At 40.1% G+C, this 8884-nt stretch overlaps 1 long non-coding RNA gene across 1 annotated transcript; it reads right to left on the reverse strand.

The window, feature by feature from the left end:
- Positions 1-3077: 3077 nt before the first annotated feature.
- On the reverse strand, positions 3078-3868 carry LOC121869777. The gene is made up of 2 exons (XR_006089583.1): positions 3636-3868; positions 3078-3455 (listed from the first exon to the last, which is right to left on the reverse strand). It is a non-coding gene; the product is annotated as an uncharacterized LOC121869777 (long non-coding RNA).
- Positions 3869-8884: the final 5016 nt, after the last annotated feature.

Consider the following 8884-nt stretch of genomic DNA (forward strand, 5'->3'; position numbering starts at 1 on the left):
AGAGGAAGACCTCTCGATGTTAAAATTTGTAGTGTTTCAACTATGCGCAATAGACGTTCTTTGCATTATTTTCTCTCCAATTGTAGTTGCAAAGCCAAAGTGGAATGAATTCGCCTTGCTGTAATTGCCCTCACACCCCAACTGAAATTTGATGCTCTCTGCCACTTTCACGTTCGGCAACTGTACGCCGGCAGTTTTTCCAGTCGCTAAACGCAAAATACATCTCCAGTTTTTGGAGAATACACAAGGATTTGGGCACATACCGAACTCTTTCCTTTTCACTTGTTGAGAAGTGACCTTGTTCACAATTTAGATCAAGAGAATGATTTAGTAAATAGTCAATCGGTTTATCATCAACTGTCAGCCGGATCACTCGACACCGGTTCCATAGAATGTTTCTTATAATTCAACTGAGATGAATCGGACGAAGCTTCAGTCACAGGTTGGAGAAAGGAAACTCTTAATGGTGGTTTTCTTCTATAAAATATATTATATACAAAACAGTCTGGTGCTTGGAAGAGGAGACGAGACGCGGCGTGTTCAGGAACGTAGGGTAGAATGAATTTCAACGGCGAGACCGAGAGGTCATACACTCGGCTACCGGAAGTAAACCCGGATGCCAGCGTCGCAGGTGGCGACCCCCCCCCACCCCCGTGAGAAAGTCGCCGAATCCCGTCTCATTGGAATGCGGCTAGGCTCGTCAGTTTGTAGGAGAGTATCCACTACGGTACTTGCATTGCTGTAGGTGGCGATTTACTTAATCTCAGCTGACCTCGTTTCGTCCTCCGAATCACTAAAGTGAACCTCTACTGTGTCATCCTCTGGGAGTTTACTGTCACTGGGCTCTGAATCTCCTTTTGGTTTAAAAAAATGTCAGCTTTGGCTACTTTTAAGTTCCTCTTTCGTGAGCAGGGCCTCTCTACATATCAGGGCTGGTCGACTTGAAACCACACGAATGACTCCAGTCATGTCTCACTTTTGTGTGTGTTGGGAATTTGTACACTATCAATAAATATACAGTTAATGAAAAATGTCTCAATGTTTTAATTTCCTCAATATAACTGCATATGGCTTCCAAATTCTGCAAAGAAGTGTTCAAATTTCAATATTTTTTTTCCGGGGGGGCTTACAGCTCCCCCGGAACTCCCAGATGTTTAGGCTCGTTTCACTCGCCACCCCACAAAGAGGCTGGCTGCCCATGGGTAGTGTGTGCAGGTCAGAGTTGGCGGTACAGTGTGTGAGAAAAGTGTTTCAATACGGTTGGTAAATTCGATTTGACGTTCGGGCATCAAAATGATCTAATTTCAGTAGTACTTGGAAACATCTGGCTATCCCCAAGGACAAGCCACTCGTGTAGTTTTACTAACAACAAAGACAGTTGAAGCTTTCACCATCACTTAATGGATGTTCCAACTATAATCAGTTGCCTTAACATATACCACCACTGTTGCAATTTCCAATTCTGTGTCGTTATATTAAAGGCCCGTCGTTGAGCGAAATCATGGTCAGCCTGCCTGGTGGTATATAAGTATTACAAATGTTATACGTACGTGTTCCCCGCTCAGTGTATAACCAAATGCAATGTACAATATTGGCGTGACAGGAGATTGTTTATGTAATGAGGACATTCGTGTGTGTTCTTCGTTCTCGTCCCATAGCTTCCTGTTTATGCATATCATAACTCAATCCATTTTTATGGATTACAAATCTCACCTGCAAGTAATCTTCCTCGAGTATTTCATAGCAGGTATTATGCGAGACAAACTTTGTTTCGATATCCTCGTGACGTGTAGGTGCATACCAGTTGAAAGATATACAAGCGTTGCCTCTAGAGATATACTTTCCCTCATATTGGTATCCTGGTTTTTTTTATATATGGTTCCACTTTCGCTCGAAATTTGTAAAAGGTGTTAGAGTCCTTTGTCATGTCTCGCTCGTGTCCATCTTGCCGTTCACGTAAAATCGTGGCATGACTTCAATGCTTTTTTCCGACCTAACCACCATCCCCTTTTTCTGCATTTGCACATAGCAGCAATTATTATAGTACACAACGATATGATCTTTGCTTTTCACTGTCGGGCGATTATTCGTGCGATCGTAGCGTATCCGCCACTGCAGACCACTTACTAGCGCCCGACTATGACTGACGCCAATCACCCCCGTGTGTACAACACACAAAAGCTTTGCCCGGTAAAGGGTCAAAGCCCGCCGGGCACTGCTCGATCGTGTGGACGGGGCTTTAGGAACAAGGAAGTCTCGGGTGCACTCTAAGATGGAAAGAAAACGGAGGACTCAGACGTCCTGAGAAATCGGACGTGTGACTCGTTAAAGAAGGTATAGCTACACGTTAACTCACAAACCACCCTCCGCTTTTATTCTCCTTCTGTACTTCCCACTTAACTATACCTTGCTCTAAATATCCTTGTTGACGGTTCTCTTATCTCTGACATGCACAACCGTCGTTATTACATCTTTAACCCACTTTGCTTTTTCAATGCCATTTTTCTCAATTTCAAAGCCTTTCCCATGTTGAACAAGTAAAAGGCAGTCTTTTGAGATGAAAATACTCTAATATACATTGCGGCGGAAATCCAATTGAAGAAGCGTTTTAGAATTGTCCAAACTACATGACCAGACCTCTAATTTTACCTTGATTTCGACTGAATATTGAAAGACTTGGGTCTATATTTAGTATTGCAGTGGTCATAGATGGAAGTTCATATTTTTATTTATAGGTTAGACTTTCATATGTCTTGCTTGGAATTTAGTATTTTACCACTTCTGGTGTTATTAGACAATACTAAGATTAGTTTAAACCAGTGATGATCGTACTTTAGTACGAGAATGTGTACTTTGAACGATTGGAAAGTAAAAAGCCACACATTAATGTCATCATTTGTCTATTGGGTTATGTTGTGAAAAAGTAATACTAATTTAAGAGGAGTAGAGCTGTATTTCCCGAAGCGTTTAACACCATTAAGTAGAGTATTTGAGAACTATTTATGGGCAAACTTTCAAACAGCAGACGTAGTCGAGATTTTATTATACTCTGGGTTTTGATTTAGTAAAAGCAAGGATTTGGATTATTCCATAAATAGAAAAACTTTATTGGTTACATATACTGGATATTCAATATGTACAAGTTTGACTTTACTTGCACAGAATGTAATGCAATACAGCTCATGACCCACAAATGGGGTAGAAGAAATAACAAAGCAGTTTTTTTGGAGACCAATTTCTTGTAGTTTAACACTAGGAAACTCACTGTAATGCTGTGGGAAGGATCCACTAACCGCGGTAGAACTGGAGTAGGAAAGGAATTGTTGCGATCGAGTTCTCCAGCACCAGGTAAAAATCAAGACAACTTTTGTAGACGCTCCGAATTGTTCTTGTGGCGACACTGCAGCTACCTCGGTCAACTCGTATAGGGTTCATGGTCGTTTGATGAGCGTGTTCTAGAAATAGCAAGAAGATTAATGTTATGTAAGCCTGGTTTAACGCGAAACTTATTTAAAAAGTTTAGTTTAGGTAATATCAAGACTAATAAAATGTCCCTTTTTTTTTTGTCAAGTGAAATTTTAAACAATAGCTTCCCAATCGCCAACAAATAATTTACAATTTGAAGATACACTTACAGTACAGAAGATGTTGTAGCGTCGTCGCGTGCCAGTGTTCTGTGTTGACGTCCGTCTACCAGGCTTTATATACAGGCGGCCCACACTCCCTGACCAATCACAAGCTGTTTTAGGTGAAATTGTAGCCAATGGGAACATTGCCTTGTTATGACGTCAAAGTGACGCCGGCAGGTTTGGTTGTTTGATGACGAGTAAACGATTTAAACTTTATTGTGACACGAAAGTAGTGTAAAACGTGAAAGGAAAATATTATGAAATCGCATTCAGTGCTTTACTTATCTTGGATAGAAATTGTGAATATATTACAACAGCAATATTGGCCTCAGTTTAAGTGTGAGACATTGTTAAGACACATATACATCCAAATAGTACTATTGTAATATTAAAAAAGTCTTAAACTTAAATAGAATAGTGTAAAGAAGTTAATATGAGGAATAAAATAAGATGACAGAGAGAGAAAAACAATGAAGAACAAAGCACCGAGTTAATATTAACCTTTACTTGAAATTGACCATAGAGCAGAAACAGTAAAATTAACAAAAGACAGACATATGTTACAACAATGGAGAAGAAAACGTACACGTTACAAGAAAGTAGAGTAGAGTTGTGAGCAGGGCCGGATTGAAGAGTGGGCAAAGTGGGCAGTTGGCCAGGGGCCTCCACATATTCTAATATTGTATTGATTTGGTTGATTTTATTTTCAATCTTTAAAATTCATGTTTATCACGTGATAGAAATTAGGCTAGCTACTCGTTGAAATTGACGACTGGGTGGTTTTCCTATGAACCGTCTATTTTGAATGAATGCTGTGGTGCTAATAATATGATATTTAGAATTGCGGAACTCCCAGATGATTAGGTTCGCTTCACTCGCCACCCCACCCTCTTGGGGTAGTTATAATGAGGGGGGCCTCCACAGGTCTAATAAATCTGGCACTGGTGGTAAGTGGTATTAAGAACCTGGCAGGCCTCTCCATACAGTGTACCTTTAGACTAACATAACTAATATTTAACAATTAACATTGAACTAACATCTTAGCCCCCAAAAAAAATGTGACTACCCTCCCAGCTACACAAGGACCTGGGCTGGCTCACTAACTCCAACAATAATAAAAATAATAATAATAAGCAGCATTATATAAATAGAGCAATATTAATACAAAGGTCTGACGACCCAAGGGAGCAGAACAAAGATAAAACACCAATAAGAAAGATTCTTTCTACTCCTACTGTATTTCAGTTTCACCACTTTTCCCTCAACCCCTAATAATTTTGTTTCACCTCTTAACTAAAGATTTCGTACTCGTACTCGTGCTGTTTGTCCTCTGCGGATGACTATAATATACTCGTCAGTTACATGGACCAGTTTCTAGTTGACATAGCAATGGTTAGAGAGATATTTACTATCACAATTTGATAATGATTTATTGGGTCAGGTCTCAGCTCACACGTACCTTAGAGAGTAAATGTGGTACCTGATAATATAGAGTACATTTATGTCAAGGAATTATTATATAACATTTAGTAGCACGTAAGATGGCATAGTATAGAATGTTACCACGATGTTTTTGTTTTACATTGTTTTAATTAAGTTATAAATATATACTGTACGTAAAGTATTTGACGGTAATGGGAAAACATTACTCGGGGTCTTGACTTTATTAAATTCACCGTTGATAGTTCTCACCAAGGAATGGAGATGTGAGTAACTGATTGTAGGGTATGTTGTTATTTCCATCTTGGAAGGAAACTTTATTGACTACGATACTGCGACCTATGTCTATGGTGCAAATACCCAAGAGCAGTTGATCTGGATAATCCCCTCGTTTGGTTGTGACGGTGTTTACCGGAGAAGAAGTTCGGGGTCCCGGAAAGCAAGAATCTGGCAGTTTTGAGCTCATATATTTTGGCTATATTTCATGAAATGGACTTTGTTGGAGTTTGTTTGAATAATGTTGAAGATGACACCAGAGTTTTTTTTAATGTATCCTTGTACTTTGACGCCAAGGTGAAGAATAAAATGTTGAAAATTTGAAGTTATTCGAATGAGGTGGTTCGGTGAGCAGAGAGCAAATAATTTGACGGTTCGGCGGGAAGGTTGGGGTATTTAAAGGTCGAACCGGCAAGGATGCATCAGTTACAATCCGATCCTTGTGTCTGGTGTTAGAACTCCTTTAGTTTGTGAAGAAGAAAAGAAAAGAAAAGAAAAGAAAAGTAAAGTGTAGTATATAAAGTAGTGTTTAGACATTTGTTTGTTTGGCTGTTAGTGTTCCGCATTGGAAATGTTTTCTTAAACATTTTGTGTGGTTTTTAATAGAAGTATTTGACTTGTGGCGTGTGAAACGTATTTAAGATTTGTGTCTGTGGTTAACTAGGGAGATTTTGAAGTTGTTATTAATTCAAGTTGTTAGAGTAGAGGATATTTAAATTGAAGACGGTAGTTTAATTGAAATGAAAACCTTTAAGTGTTAAGTGGTTTAAAAAGTTGAAGTGTTAATAGTGTAGTTTGTGAAATTGGCGGAATATGTTGTGTTTTTGCAAGAAATCGTGTTATTTCGTTGGTGAGTGATGGAAAGTGAATTCATGAGCATGTAGATTGTGTAGCAAGTTCATTATTAAAATATTGTCTGTATCTGAAGTTGTTTGGATGCGAAGTTCAATGTAGTTTTAAGTGATGGTGGTGGAATTTTGAAAATGAGTGAGAAGAAAAGAAAGCTGCAGCATTTATGTGTGCCTTGAGCTTGGACTGTTCATAGTGATCGTGGTGGATCTTGAAAATGAGTGAGAAAGAAAAAAGATGCAGCATTTGTGTGCCAAGTAGTAAACCATACGTGTGTGTTTTGATGCGTATAGTAGGAGATTGGAGGTGTTGTGCATATAGTGAAGTGGAAAAGCAAATAAATGTGCCGACAGCGACGTTTTGGTAAACGAGGGGTGAGGGCAGGTAAGTGACTCTTGATGTTTAGTTTGTTTAGCGAGGTAAAGATAGGGATTTGACATGAATAAGAATATTGATATGGGTGAGCCAATTGGTAGCCTGCTTTGAGTGTATGAAAAATAAGCGGCATAAAGCACGAGACCCAGGGTCGGGTCGATGCATCTTTAGGTGACTACATTCCAAACGTTCGACTTTACTTTTATCCTCTTCGCCACTGATCGGCTTGTTAGCCGCTTGGTCACGTCTCTTTTCGTTTATATTCTTCACGAAAAGGTCGGCTCGCTAGCCGCCTGAGAGATTGGAGCGCCTGAAGTTGCCTAGCTTATACTACAGACGGGCAAGGGGGGACCTAGTTGAGCTTTATAAGCATCTCAGGGGGCACTACTCAGTTAAGTGTCCTTGCTTGGAGCTGGCGGACGCTCGCCCCACAAGGGGTCACAGCTCAAGATTGAAGAAGCCGGAAAATCGTGAGGGCAAAGTTTTTCGGAGTGAGGGTTGTAAATTGTTGGAACAATCTACCAGAGTGTTGTGACGGCATCGAGTGTGAGCTCTTTGAAGAGAAGACTTGACCAACACTGGAGCGGGTTCAGGTACATTGAGGAGCCGGTGCATGCCCAGTATTTGACAACAGTGCGTGACCGATTGCCCGGGCAGCTAGCGAGCTGACCTTTTGGTGAAGAATATAAAGGAAAAGAGACGTGACCGATCAGTGGCGAAGAGGATAAAAGTAAAGTCGAACGTTTTGAATGTAGTCAGCTAAAGATGCATCTAACTGACCCTGGGTCTCGTGCTCGCAATTTTACTTGTGAATACTTAGGCTGTATGTAAAGGTGATTGTGATTGGTGGATGTGTTTTGGGTTGTATGACTTTTAGGAAAATGATTAAAGGAAAGGTAGAATTTTTTGGTAATAAAATAATCCTTGTTATTTAAAGTCATGGGAAGTTAAGATATGTTGGTATATTTGGTGAAATAGTGAAGAAAATTGTATTAATGAGAGTTTTGTAGTGGGTGTTTTTTTAAGATTTTGTAGTAGTTTATTTTCAGAAAATAGCAACCGCAAGGAAGTCGCAGTGGGCTGCCGCATGAGCGTTAAGTTGGAGCCAACTAGCGTGGGAAAGGTTGATTTTTGCAGAGACGTGACCGGCACAGAGGTAGACCCCGAATTTGGAGTTTAGGTGAATGAAATTGTTGAATGGGTGTTGTGTTTGTGCTGTTATATACTGGAGGCTATATAATGGTACTACACTCTCGGTTGTGTGTGTTTATGGTCGTATTTTGTTGTCGTCTGTTAGTTTTATACGCAGACTAGAGTGTTCTTAATTGTTATTGTGTATGTGCTTTTGTTTAATTAATTTTGACTAGTTTGTTGTAAATTTTGAAGGTTGATGCCTTTTATTGCAGGTGTACGGAAGGCTTATACTGTGGAATAGAGAAGAGAACGTGGTCTAAGTTTGTAGGTGATGGCTAGCGCGTCTACACTTGCGGTGAGGAATTCGTCAATATGGTATTTAAAATGGAAGGTGTAGTTGTGTTTGACTAAAGAGAAGTTGTAGCTGTAATTTGAGAAGTGGTTCATGGCTAATATATTTGTATTGAGAATGAGTGTAAGTTTTATTGGTTAGGTAATAAATGGTTTTTTCAGGTTGTTGTTGTTGTTGGAGGTGGAAGGAGCCGGTATTTTTTTGAGGTAGACTAGGGGAATAGTGAGGGTAAGTGACGTTGAAGTTTGTAAAAGAGTTGTTAAATTTTCAATTGATTTTTGGTCTTGTGCCGTAGAGCAATAGAAATGTTAAGTTGACATTAAAATAAATGATTGTGGCTTGAGTTTGGTAATGTTAAGTTTAAAATGTTGAATTTTGTGCCTCGGCTGTAGATTAAAGAAAATGTAAATGAGTTTTGATAAGTTGAGTTTATTATATAGTAGTGAGAAAGATTTGATAAATGGATAACGAATGCCCATTTTTTTTTCAGGTTGGGGTCTGGTGGTGGTTCTCTAGTGCACCCAAAAGTGCCTAGAGATGGGCACGGGGAGACATAAGTGAGGTGTATAAACCTGTGAAAGGGCACTACTTAGTCGAGGAACCGTACCCATAGCTGACTGACGCCCGCCTCACAAGGGGTCACAGCCGAAGTGGGGGTGCCGGCGGTAGAGCGGTACCGCTCTCGCCTCGCAAGCGGGACGTCTCGGGTTCGATTCCCGGGCCGGTGGAAAGTGGGTTGGACACACTTCCTAGACCCCCTGTGTCCCTGTTGACCTAGCAGTAAAGTAGGTACCAGTTGTAAATCGAAAGTTGCGAATTCGTATCTGGG

This window comes from Homarus americanus, unplaced genomic scaffold (assembly GCF_018991925.1).
Source record: "Homarus americanus isolate GMGI-L3 unplaced genomic scaffold, GMGI_Hamer_2.0 scaffold59004, whole genome shotgun sequence".
In the NCBI taxonomy this organism is placed as follows: domain Eukaryota; kingdom Metazoa; phylum Arthropoda; class Malacostraca; order Decapoda; family Nephropidae; genus Homarus; species Homarus americanus.